The sequence below is a fragment of the Petaurus breviceps genome, unplaced genomic scaffold, assembly GCF_028583685.1.
Source record: "Petaurus breviceps papuanus isolate PSGF00001 unplaced genomic scaffold, PetGlider_PUasm1.0 184, whole genome shotgun sequence".
Taxonomy (NCBI): Eukaryota; Metazoa; Chordata; class Mammalia; order Diprotodontia; family Petauridae; genus Petaurus; species Petaurus breviceps.
This window is the reverse complement of record NW_027185793.1, coordinates 5,146,387-5,159,906: the sequence shown is the minus strand read 5'-3', so window position 1 is coordinate 5,159,906 and position 13,520 is coordinate 5,146,387.

Sequence of the window (13,520 nt, the reverse complement as noted above, 5' to 3'; positions counted from 1 at the left end):
AAGTACAAAGGAAAAATACATAGATTGAATAAGTATCTACAGAAGGGGAGAAGTGGAAAACCTAAATGGTAAATGAGTATCAATGAGACGTTGAAAGGCATAGAGAGCTCAGCCTTCAGTATGAGGAGTGAATCTTCTATCAAAAAGGTATGGGAATTTATATAAGAGAACTATAATCACACAGGATTACTACATAAAATATTATGATCTGCACATTGGAGGGAATATCCAAATAGTTGAAACAAATCATTTGGGATATATTACATGAAGACCATTCCCTGGGATTATAGAAGAAATATTTCTCCTCTTTCTTTTATATTCATGAGTTCTATGTATCATCACCACCAACATTTGGACCAAATTCAGTTGTCTTTTTCACTTATAACAATTAATATATGAGTGTATTATCAAACTCCAACTTAAAGAGAAAGTTTAAAAATGTAATCTCCATTTACAATTCATTATAGAGTATGAACTCTTTTTTCTTTCCAGATTTGATCCCTGCATTAATGTATGTTCACCTATATTGATTATTGGGTGGATTTTACCACTTCCAGTACGTATAAAGGTTACATTGTACATATTTAATGACCATTGAATAAGTTTGATATTACAAGAGCCTCATTTTAATAAGGATGATACATATTAATTTAGTAAATTTAAAAGTTCTTTTTAAGGAATATAATGGATATGGGATTAGAATACAGCCCCCAAAACATTCCTCAAATTTTTCTGGCAAATTCTATAAACATGTGTGCTATCATCTATCCTGTAATTCTGGGATTTCTGATAAAGGTGAGTGAGTTTGGTGCATACTACATTGGATTTACACCAATTCAACCCTCCCTATAGAAATAAGTTGTTCTTTGTTTATCATCGGAAATATGTCACTTGATTTGTGATTTCTGCCAATATGTTCATTTAATTTGTAATAATTTAAACTAGCCATTGCAGTTTACTTGAATTTTTCTCTTTTAATGAGACAGAGAAAGACAAAGAGAGACAGAGATACACAGTGAGACAGATAGATTGCAGGATGCAGTCTTTAGGGAAGTTAAAATTAATACACAGGAAAACAGATTGGCTTGGGAAGCAGAAATATAACAATGAAAAGAAGAGAGAATGTTGCTGTAAAGTATAAAGCAACCTAAAGACAAGTCTTATATTACTTAGAATATATACAGTTTAATTAATTTAAAGCACTGATTAACCAATTTGTTACAGATTTTTTATTTCCTTAGTCATATTAAGAGTCACCCCTTAGTTGTTTCTGATGTGTCATCAATATCCACAATTAAGATTAACAATAACAAATCTATAGTTGGTGTACAACAACAAAAAAGAAATAAAAATATTTTATTCATAATATTTTTTCATATATTGTCATAAAAATAATTTCATTTATTTAATTTTTCTCTTAAACCAAAATTTTTAAGTAAAAATAAACATGAAAATTACCTATCAATGTATAAATATTTCTTTGGCATATATCCTTCCTATATTTTTTTCCTTGACCTGGGAGTTCTGGATTTTGACTATAATATTCCTGGTAATTCCCATTTTTGGTTTTCTTTCAAGAAGTGACCAGAAAATTCTTGATTTCTACTGTGCTCTTTGGTTTGGCAGTTTCCCTTCATAATTTCTTATAACATCATGTCTCGGTTATATTTTTGATATAACTGGGTAATGGGCAATGGTGCTGCCAACTGGAATCTATTCCTGTTCCCAACATTGGTTCAAAGGTCCCTTGTGATCTCTTTCTGCTCCTCTGCTTCTTGCACTGGTAATTTGCTCCCTATTCTGTCTATTGCTGCTTCTGCTGCTGCCACCATTATACTTCTCTTCTGGACAGCCCTCATTCCAGCATCCATAAAACTCTGCCTTATCTTTAATAAAGCTGATATTTTATGTTGTTTTTCACGTAAAAAAATATCTTTCAGAAAACCTCAGAAAGAAAATCTTTATCAAAAATTATTAGACCTGTGATTTCATTGGAACAGGGAACTCCCAATTAGGAATCTCTTTTTACCAATACAAACCTGTAATTATTCAGTAATTTATATCCTTAATGAGAAATTAAGTGATTTGTCTAGGATCATATGTCCTGATAGTATGTGTCAGAAGCATGATTAGAACCTAAATTGTGCTTTTATCTTACATAGGAAAAATAGTTTCCCACAGTTTTAACAACAATTACAGTGTTTATAGAGGAGGAGGAACATTTGGTTATTTTAGAACAGTTAAAATTTTGGGGAGGAAAAACTACTCATTGTTATGTAAAGAAATCTAATTTTTTTTAAATAAAAAGAATATGTATAAATTTTGGTCTAGTCCAAGGATATGACAATATTTAATTCATCTGTTTTTTGCCTTAAGTAACTAGGACTTAATGTCACCAAGTTTCCTGTTTCTTCTCCCATTACCACAATATCTATCACATTAGGAGAAAGGAAGCACTCTCCTTATTTCAAAGGAATGTTCAGTGAAGATTGGCTTCCCCAAAAGAAGGCACATTCCAAAATTAGAGAAAAGACCAGCAAAAGCACTATCTTTAACAAGAAACAACACATAATGCAAGGTGATTAACTAACAGTACTGTGTAAAACATCTTTGTTTTATTTGAAGGTACTCCATGTTATGTCAAAATCTGAGGTAAGGTTTTTATGGAGTAGCTATCTAATTTCTTCTCTATAGTGGAGCAACCAGAGATTAACCGAGATTATTATTCAATTGCTATTAATTTATTTTGGTCCATTGATGTATCTTTCATCCCACTAATATGAATGTTCACTACAGTATATAGATCAAAATATAAGCCACAGTTTGTCATCCTGTGACCCTTGACCAAATCCTCCATGGATTTGCAAACCAACATATTGGGAGCTTTCTTCAGATCTTTGACATTGTATGTAGCTCTCTAGAGCAAATGGCCTTCTTCATTAGTTAATCTCTCACTCTTGTTAAATGACTGGCTAAGCCTTCATTTCTTACCATGTATTTTTCTAGTAAGTAATATATTGCTTATCCAGAACATTAGTTGACAATGTTCTGTAGACTAACCACTAAGGGGTGAATTATTTGACTATGCCAATCCATCATATATACAGCTATGCATATGTTTGCATATATGTACACATATTAATGTTATATATACACATATATAAATGTATGTGTGGGTGTGTGTGTCTCTGAGTGTGTGTGTATGGTTCGTATCATTCTTCAAGGATTTGTAATGTTCCTTATAAATATATTATCCTAAATTATCCTCACTATAACCCTGTTAATTTAATTTTAAATTCCTTTATTATTGTTTACATGTTACTTGCTGCATATTCTTCACAGGATATAAGATGGTATCTGTTTTCTTACTCTGTAAAGCCTCTCAAAGGGAAAAGGGAAGGAGGAAGTGAATTATCATTTATATCACCTATATGCCAGGCACTGTGCTAATGATTTTACAAATAGCTCATTTGACCCTCACAACAACTCTGATGTGTATGAACTGTTATTATCGCCATTTTACAATTGAGGAAACTGAGACAAAGAGAAGTTAAGTGACTTGCCCAGGGTCATACAGCTAATAAGTGACTGCAGTCAGGTTTGAACTCAGGTCTTCCTGACTCCAGGTCCAGAACACTATACACTGTGCCACCTCATTGCCAAATAATATATGGACCAATGTAACAACAAGCACCCTAGTATACCCGAGATGGCTGCTAGCACAGGTTCTTTGTTCTGCTTTTCTAAAGGAAAAGAACTTTAAAACATCAACAATATTACTTAAATTATGTACATATATATCATTTACTTAGTTCAGGGGGAAAAGTCAGCACCCTAAACTTCAGAGAAAATATAAACAGAAACTACAAGAAAGAAAAATACAGATAGAGAAAATAATGCATAACAACAGACAGGGTTTCTAGATGTCTGACCAAAGCTATGCATACAGTTCCCAAAGAGAGAATCACCAACATCTGCGTTTTCAAAGCCAGGGAGCTCCTTAACTGCTACCCAGAGTTTCATTTGGCTACATCAAATGTTTTTCCCATAAATAAACCCCAAAGAAAAACCTCACCTCAGAATTTATATACCCTTCTTCAAAGTCAGAAAGCATCACAACCATCATGACCTACTGCCTAGTTACAAAATAACAAAAGCTGTGGGCCTTCCTGAAAAACAAGCCTCCCTTAATCAAACTCCTCCTGTTGGGCTCCATATGAGGCCTGTCAATGGTCTGGGAAGATCTTCAACTTCCATTAACATGACAAAAACAAATGGACAATAAGTAAAAATGATAATGAAAAGACAGGTATAAAATGTTTTGGTATGCAAAGTGTGTTTCATATTTTCTATCACTTGTCTTCACAGTACAAATGTGAGGTAAGTGCTAAAGTATTATTCCCAATACACTGATGAAAAAAACTGTGACTTAGTAAACTTAAGTGATTTGGTTTTTCATGGTCACATAACTAGTTAGTACCAGAAATGGGTTTTGAACCCATATTCTACTAACTTCAAGTGTTTTCTAACTAACTTTCTACTAACTTCAAGTCTTTTCTAACTAACTTTCAACTCTTTTCACTGCAGAATATCACTTTCTTATTATCAAATTAATATTATATAATGACAACACTTCCTAATAAAGATGAGAAATCCATCTGCCTTTTGTCCATATCTATCTGTTCATTTAGTAAACAATCTGATAGAATATTAAAGGTAGTGCACATGTGTATGTTTGTGTGCACACACACACAGATGTGTAATTTTTTTAGGACACATTAATTTTGAGATGTTTTCAGTACTACTTATCTTTTAGGCTGTCCAGCTAGAATATTACCAATAGAACATGTGACATCTACTTATTTTTGTCCCATGCTCTTAAATGATATGGATGAATATAATATATTAGCTAAAGTATAGAATGAAAGAAAAGATACTTGAACAAATAAAAACAGCATTTTCTGACTAATTTCTTTTGAAATAGTTTGATTATTTAATAAAATAAGATCAAAAGATAAGTAGACCTATATTTTTGACATTGAAGAACATTTGAATAAAGGCATAAACCTAGATTTTGCCACCTTGCCTCAGCTGTTTTCTCCCTGCACTAAACCGCCTTTCTCCTACTGGTGCATTTCTTCCAGAGCTTCCATTCTGACGAAGGGCCCAAATACCCTTCAGTCATCTTTCAGCTCTACCACCATGTATCTGAATGAGTCCCCTTCCCCTACCTTTTTCTCCTCTTTTTTTGTTTTGTATTGTCTTGTTAGAATATAAGTTCCTTAAGGGAAAAACTGTCTTTCTTTTTGTTTGTATTTGTATCTCCAGTACTTAGCACAGTGCCTGGCACATGGTAAACATTTTAATATTTATTGAATCATTAGTTTTATAGTTATTTTATGTAGAGGTTATTTTCAAAGGATAAACAAGCTATAGTTCAACGATTCCCTAGAGCTATTTATGGGAGTCATAAAGTCACCTTAAGGCTGGTTTAGATTCTTAGAAATTACCTGCTTTGTGTTGAAAGAAGAGACCTAAACTGAGCATTAGTATTGTGGTACAATTTCTAGGGGTTTGGGGAAAATCTCAATGATATTGAGTGACTAAAAAAGCTTTGAGGGTGGAGGGCTCAGGAGTTAAAAGGGTCTGTGTATAGGAGAGAATATAAGTAGAAATATGAATTAGTTTCCCATGCAAAGAAAAGATTTACCAGTTGGTTTAGGAGAGGAGTACTTGATCTGAAGACTGAAAATGGGAGTCTAAATCTATACCCAAAAGAGTGCAAACAGAAATCCCCTTAATCTGTTTATGAGAAAATAAATTTGGGGCCTCGAGATATGTGTGTGAATAGGTGGGATAGTTTCATAACATTCTCATGGAAAAAACAAACAAACCTCACTACATCATTACTATCAGGTTCTATGTTGGCAAAATAAAAAAAAAAATACAGTTAGGGAATGTGACCTTCAAAATGACAGTCACTGATGAAAAATTAAGCTGTGTTACTTCCATTTTTACTGGAGGAAAAAAATGGCAAACCATTGCAGTACCTTCATCAAGAAAACCCTGTATCATCCATAGGACCGTGAAGAATTAGACACTAATGAGTGATTGAACAACAACCTCCATTTTTACTTTGTATAGTATGAAAATTGTAGTATTTTTTTTAAAACCTAAGAGATGTTTGTTGAATTAAATTTAATTTTGCATCACAGAATTTCCTACCACTCTTCATGCTAACTCCCACTTCTCTACTACCATGGTTAATATAATACTTTGTTTGCCAACAAGGGAGTATCTTTTTATAATGATGTGTCTACATTAAATTAATAGATGCAGAAATGACAAGGGGTTACATTTCAGCAGTTGAAGTAACCAGAAAAAAAGTACATGATTTCTTTCCATTATGTACCTGATCAGTCCTTAGAGAATTTATCTCTGAAATTGCTACCTACTGGTGTTAGACAGGAAATTTCTAATCATTCTGTTGTTACCAACTCACCCTGGGAGAAATATCTCAAATTTTATCAAAATGGTAATGGAACACCAAACCATTAACATTCTTAAGCCTGTATAACTTAACATCTATGACTTCAAGTATGCTGGCAAGAACCTGCATTGGTTCAGCTTTTGAGTTGCTAGCTGTGATGTAAAAATCTTCCAAGATTTCCCATATCCTGCCATGTAAATTAGGTGAATTCTCCCTAAAAATCATCATGTTAGTAAAAAGGACTGGACTTGTTTTTTGTGATTCTAAATAGCAGGCTGAGGAACAATGGAACAAATATGAAACAACACAGATTTACATTTTCAGACAAGGAAAAGATTCCACATAAAGTTATTAAAATGCACAAGGTTAGAAGTGGGTTCACTTTCATTAGACTTCTTCTAGTACTCAAAAAGAGTAACTGTGCCTGCCCTAAGTCTTCTCTTATCCTAGATAAATGATCTCCAATTCGATGAACCAGTCCTTAAGTATCAAGGGACTTTAATCTTCAAATCCAGTTAATCTATACGTTATATCATTCATCATTATCCTTTTAGAGCCTGGCTTCCAGAACTGAACACAATATTCTAGTATGTTCCAACCTAGGCTTGGGTATTGACAACATTTGTTATCTTCCTGCCTCTACATGCTTTGCCCTTATGATAATAGTATCTTATAAATTCAAATTTTCCTAAATAAGACCCTGAAGAAAGTATTATGAGCTCAAAAATTTTGGTAATGGGCCTTGTTACTAAATATAGAAGTCATATCTAGCAGTTATTGATATATCACAAATAAATCAATTCCTTTCATGGGTATGTAACAGCGAGCACCATAGCACACCCAGGAAAAACATCTCCACTGCTAAAGGATAGAAAACTTTTGAAGGGTTCAACAATATTTCTTTAATTACAGATAAGTAGAAAATACAAGCAGAAAAAAATAGCAGAGTTTCAACAGACAGGGCTCCTACCATCTTAACAAAGTAACATAACCACCTACATACAGCACCAAACTGAGAGCATAAATCCCTGAGTAGTAGGGGGGCTCTTAACAAATGGCTACTCAGAGTCCCATCCAGGGAATTAAAAGGTTCTTCTCATGAGCAAACCCCCAAAGTAAAATACCAACCTCCCAGTATATATAGTTTTCAACTAATAACCTCAGAACCAGAAGTCTCTGCAAACCTCATGACTTAGTGCCTAATTAGTTTAGTACTGAAGTGCCCACCAGAAATTATACACTATAGCCCCCTTAAACCTGCTAGAGGGGACCCCTACTAAGTTCCTTGGAAACCACCTAATAGGCTCCAATAATTTTCACCTGTGTTGCTAAAAACATGCCACAGATTCCCACAGATTGAGGTCTGTTTATGTTTGTATCCAAGGCTTTGCTAAGGGACTATGGCTTCGCTTCGCTTCAGTAGAAATAATACTAAGGCTTTGTTTCAATAGAAATAATACTGAGAATGCTTTGCTTCAATAAGAATAATACTGAGAATGTTTTGCTTCAATAGACACAATGCTAAAGACATTGTACCCCTTAGAAACATATTCTGTTGCTAGCAATCACATTGTCTGTACAATTATGTCTAACAGAAAGCTCGCTGCTGTCTTTCAGTCTGAGAGGTAGTCCTGGACAGTTAATAAACACTCCTATCAAATTATAATTGACCTAGCTGTCCTGTTATATCTCAGGTGTCCATTACAGTACCAAAAGGTGTGAAAGCCATCCTACAAGCAATCCTCCCCCAAGCAAGCTCCTCCCACAATAGGCTTTGTGTGACACTATCACAGCTGTGAAAGCAGCAAGACATTCGTGATTTACATACCTGTGTACCTTTAGACCTGGGAACACAGCTCCTGTTCCAAGGGAAAAGAGGACACATATCGTCACATAGGCCTATTAGTGGACAGGAAGATTTTCCTATTCCATTAATATTATAAGGTATTAAAGAGTTATAAAAGTGTTCTGGCAAAACATTACTCCTCACAGAACACTGAAATACTAAAACCCAATGAATTCGTGAAGACCACAAATATCATTTTGAACTAAAAACACTCCATCTCTAGTGACATATATAACAGTTCTATGATGTTACTACTGGGAAGGTTTTATTTTTAGTTGTTGTTGTTTTGGTTGATCAACAGAATTAAAATTTCTGTGTAACTATCAAAACGATAAAAGTAAGTGTTTGTTGCTTTTATGCTAATAAATTATGAGGAAATGTGCCATTTTCAAATTTTTATTTAATAAAGAAGTAACTTATTTACCATCTAAAATTTCAAGATTCTGCTTTTAAATTCCCACTAATGATTAAAGTTCAATAAGCTGTGAAAACTTCTGAAGGAAAACTCACAAATAATTAATGTTTATAAATTAAGTACTAAGCATCTGTTAGAAAATTTTCTTTACATATATTTTATCTCACTGTTACACTGTATAATCATGGAATTTTCATTAAATATATATTATTCCTTCATTCTATCATTTGAATTTTTCTTTAAATAAGGCATCATATGTACAAGTGTATAAGGACACAGTTTTTTATTAAAACCATATGTATATGGTAATAAAATATTTCTCACATATTTGCCTTATTTCTAAATTGTTTTCACCTACAGAGCTCCAAAAGATTTGAAAGGATCTCTGTGACAGGAAGAAATCCTGGGAAATGCAAAGAATTGAAAATATTGGGTAGATTACAAACATAGCAAAAAGAGAATAATTTTGCTATTCTGATCCTTTCTTTCTTATTGTGGATCCCTAATGTCAAGAATCTACTTTAAAGATGATTATCCATCAAACTTGCATCAATAAGAGTACATGAGATAAATGATCTTTTAACTGAAATTAACAGAAGTTATTCAAATGAAATAGTATACTAGATAGAACCTGTGTAATCCATATACTTTCAAGTCAGTGGGGGAAAACACAGTAATTAATTAGCATTAAACTTGTATTTTAAAAACTCCACAACCTATCTCCAATCCTTCTATTCATGATTTATTTCAACTTAATTCATTACATATTACTCTACTTAGAACATTCTACATTTTCCCCAAAAAAGTTGCTACCAGTTCCCTGAATTATTCATTTGGACAAAGTCCATTGTTGCCCCTATCCTTAAATTAACTTGTATTAACTTTTCTGCTGTCCATCCCATTGTCAGAATACAAATTTTTTGAGGCCAGGAATTTGAACATACTAAGTACTTCAAAAATAAATACTCAACTGAATTTAAGTTTTATATTCATATACCCAAGACAGTCTATCGTCTCTAAATCATCAATTCATGTACATGGCCATCATCCTAAATCTGTCTCTCATTACTCCTTTAAAGGGTGCCTGTAAGTCTCCTAATTAGCCTCCTTACCTTCAGTCTCTCCCACCATAATCTATCCTCCACCTAACTGACAAAATATTTTCCTAAAGCCTAGGTCTGACCGTGTCACTTCCCTGCTCACAAAATTCCAAGGCTTCATAAATTCTTCTGTATAGCACTCAAAACCTTTCACAAACTGTCTCCAAACCATCTTCCCAGGCATTCTACATTACTTCCTTCTATTCCAGTCAAACTAGTCTTCTTGCTATTTATACAATATTCCACCCCTTACTTCCATGACTTAGTAAGTGCCCTGGAGGCTGAAATTCTATTCTTCTTTACCACCTTCTTTTAGATTCTTGAACTCCTTTCAAAGGCTAGATCAAGAGACTAGATGTGACCTTTCTTTTCTATTCCACTTCCCCACACCCATACTCACAATCTTTTTTTTTTACATTTCCCCACCTCTAAAATTATTCTCTATTTCCTTTGTAGATATGTTATATATACTTGTATGAATGCATGGCATTTGCCCCCAGTGGAATCTAAATGCCTTTGTGGGCAGAGATTCTTTTCGTTTTGTCCTTAGAAGTCCCAGGGCCTGGCACAGCATTCTCCACATAGTAGTTTAATAAATGCTTATACAATTGAATTGAAATGAATGGCTAAATTATATGTTGGGTGGCTTAAAAAGTGTGTATAGACCTCTTCTGTTGCAGGGAAACAATATCCTCTGACCAAGAGTATGAGCAAAGTTATAGAAGGTCAAAAATATTTAATGTTTTACAATTCAGTTTTGTGTGTGTATATGTGTGTTTGAATATGTTAACTAGTTGAAGTTTACTTATGATCAACTTTCTCAAACACACATTTTTGACTGGCAGCAAGTTTATTCAGTATTTGCCAGAAAGTGGCATTGATTTCTTCAGAAATTTTTCTCTTCCCTGGCTTCTGTTGAGAAGATAAGAATCTCTGAATGCTGATTCTGAGAGAAGTGCTTTCTATGCATACTGAGGCATACAGTCATTGAAATGCATGACAAATGTTGAATAAATAACATCTGAGGACACAATGCCTGCATTTGCTCAAAGCATGCATTACTATGAGGCTCCTAAAGCTGTTACCACACTTGAGCACACTGTATACAAATGAAGGAGTCAGTCAATTCCTGAAACTGTTTATTTAACCTTAAGAGCCGTATAGTAGCCAATAAAAGCGATATAATTCAGAGTAAATAGTGAATCTATGGTGTGACACTTCTATTCATTTTAAGGTATTAAACTTTCCTCTTTCATTTTATCTTTAAAGTTGAGTTATAAAAGCTGTTATGCATTTTCAAATTCCTTGGAGTGAGGAATTTAAGCACAGGGTCCTACAGCTCAAATAAGTCATCAAGTGCAATTGTACTTAATGAGAAAGCAAGATAGATCTACTGTTTATTATGCTTCAGAACAACTATAGTTTTAGTGATTTTGGCTTCTCTGCAGTTTGTATCCCTTAGGAGGACTTCAGAGCTAGTGTCTTGGAGAAAGCAGAGTATTCCAATGGGAAATAGCTAAGCATGGAGCACTATGGCAATGGTTTCCACAGATGAAAACTAGCCTTCAGTGTAAATTTAGGAATAATATGCATTCTCACTAAAGCAGAGATCAGTCCTTATAACTGAAATTTTAATTTCCCATAGCTTCCATAGTTATTAAAAGGTTAAGAAGAAAAGTTTTTGTTTGTTTAATTGGTTTCTACTGGATGAATGACCTGGGCTTGGGGCAACTGGATATTGAAAGTATTAATACTACTTTTCATACAACTTAGTACTCTTAGCACAGTGCTGGGCACCAAAGTAAGTATTTAGTAAATACTAATGGGTTGATTAGTTGGTTGGTCAAGTGATTCATCATTTATAGATTACAGAGTCATCCAAGTTTCAGTGGCCTGCCAAGTATATAGCAAAGGTTTCCAAACATGTGTAGAAGTGTGCTGATTGCTTCCTTGACCATGTTGTTCTGGCTTACCACTTCTAACTTGGCAGAATAAATAAGTGGACTTTTTCAATAAGCTAAATGGGCACTGAGATACATCTGACTCTTAAGTGCTTCCATAATGTAGGGATTTACATTTAATTTTTATTCTCTTTTTCAATTTCTCTACATATAAAAGTGTGGATAATAGTATTAATTTTATAGATATAAAGGTTTTGAGATGTTCTTTAACCCATCCATTATGTCACTAAAACCAAAGAAAATTGATTTGGGTTACTCAGGGGTGTAAGGAAAAGATCACTCTCCACCTTGGAAAGTGCACAGTGAGAAGGAGTTGACAAGTAAGAAGCATAGTGGTGTAGGAAGGTGAACTCTACGGGAAGGATATTAAGGGAATGAGAACTCTCAGTAGGAGAATGGGGTATCAGGTGAGGAAGCCAGGGTAGTTATTGTACTGTAATTGCCAAGGAAAGGCAACTTCCCAAGGTTCAAAATACCAGCATAGGTGCTCTCCATTTTATTCAGTGACCAACCAAGAACAGAGAAGATCAAAACATGACATCATTCCAAAATACAGCATTTACTAAGTGTGATTAAATAATCTCCAAGGACTACCCCACCCCAGGACCTTCCAATCATTCAATCAATTACAAAGTCCCTGGTCTAAATACTTCTCCACCCCTGGGCTATACCTTTATTTGTCAATCACAGAGCACAAAAAGGTCAAAAGTTGCCCACCCCTGGATCACAATTGAATCTACCCCAGAGTTACATCAAGTTTAAACACAGCACTTAATACCCAAAATGGAGGTCTTTTCTTCATCTTGACACGAGGCAAGTTCTCAGCAATCTTAGTTCCTGGGGAGACAAGGCTTAGCAAGGCCACAAGATACATTGCCAGTCCCTCCATTAATTCATCCTCTGTCTGTAGAACAGTCCTAGAACCCCTGAAAACATTAGCAAAACCCTCTCCTAGGATTTCTGTAAACATACAACAAGAAAATCCTTCTTCAGGGCTTCTGAACCAACAGAAAGGTTCCCAGACCCCTGCAACAACAGCACTGTCCTTCACCAGTGGACAGTATCCACTCTCTGTCTGCAGGACAGTCTCAGGGCTTCTTAACCAAAAGCTGGGTTCCAGGACTTCTTCAACAACAGGACTGTCTTTCACCAGTGGACAAATCTGGCAAAAGAACATCAAAACAGACAAAGTACCAGCAAAACAGCCATGTCTCCTCAGTCCTTGGCAGCTCAGGGGGCAGGTCTCAAAAGTCCAGGGCAATTCAAAGCGGCCACCAGCAATTCTCTTAGTCTCTCTCCCTGCCTCCACGTGGGTGCTGCTTCCAAAAAAGGTCCTCCGCCTCTCTCCTGTCTCTCCAAATCCAAGTCACCAGCTCCTCACAGCCCAGGACCCCCTTTTCACATCAAGATCATCCCACAGGTGGAATTAACAAGCTCTGGGCCTTAACACAATCAATCTGAAAACCAAGCCCAATACAGGAGAATCTCCACATTCCATTACTATCACAGTTATGACATGTAGAAAGGTGCTAGCTGACAACTGTGAGACATGGAGACAGATAACTGGAGGACTGATGCTGGTATGACGTGTTCCTCCTTAAAGTGGACTATCCTTAGAACCGTGGAAACCCAAACTTTATTGTCTTACTCTAGTTATCACTGTCCTTCTATACTAACTGCTAACTAATACAAAGTATTTCCTTTAATA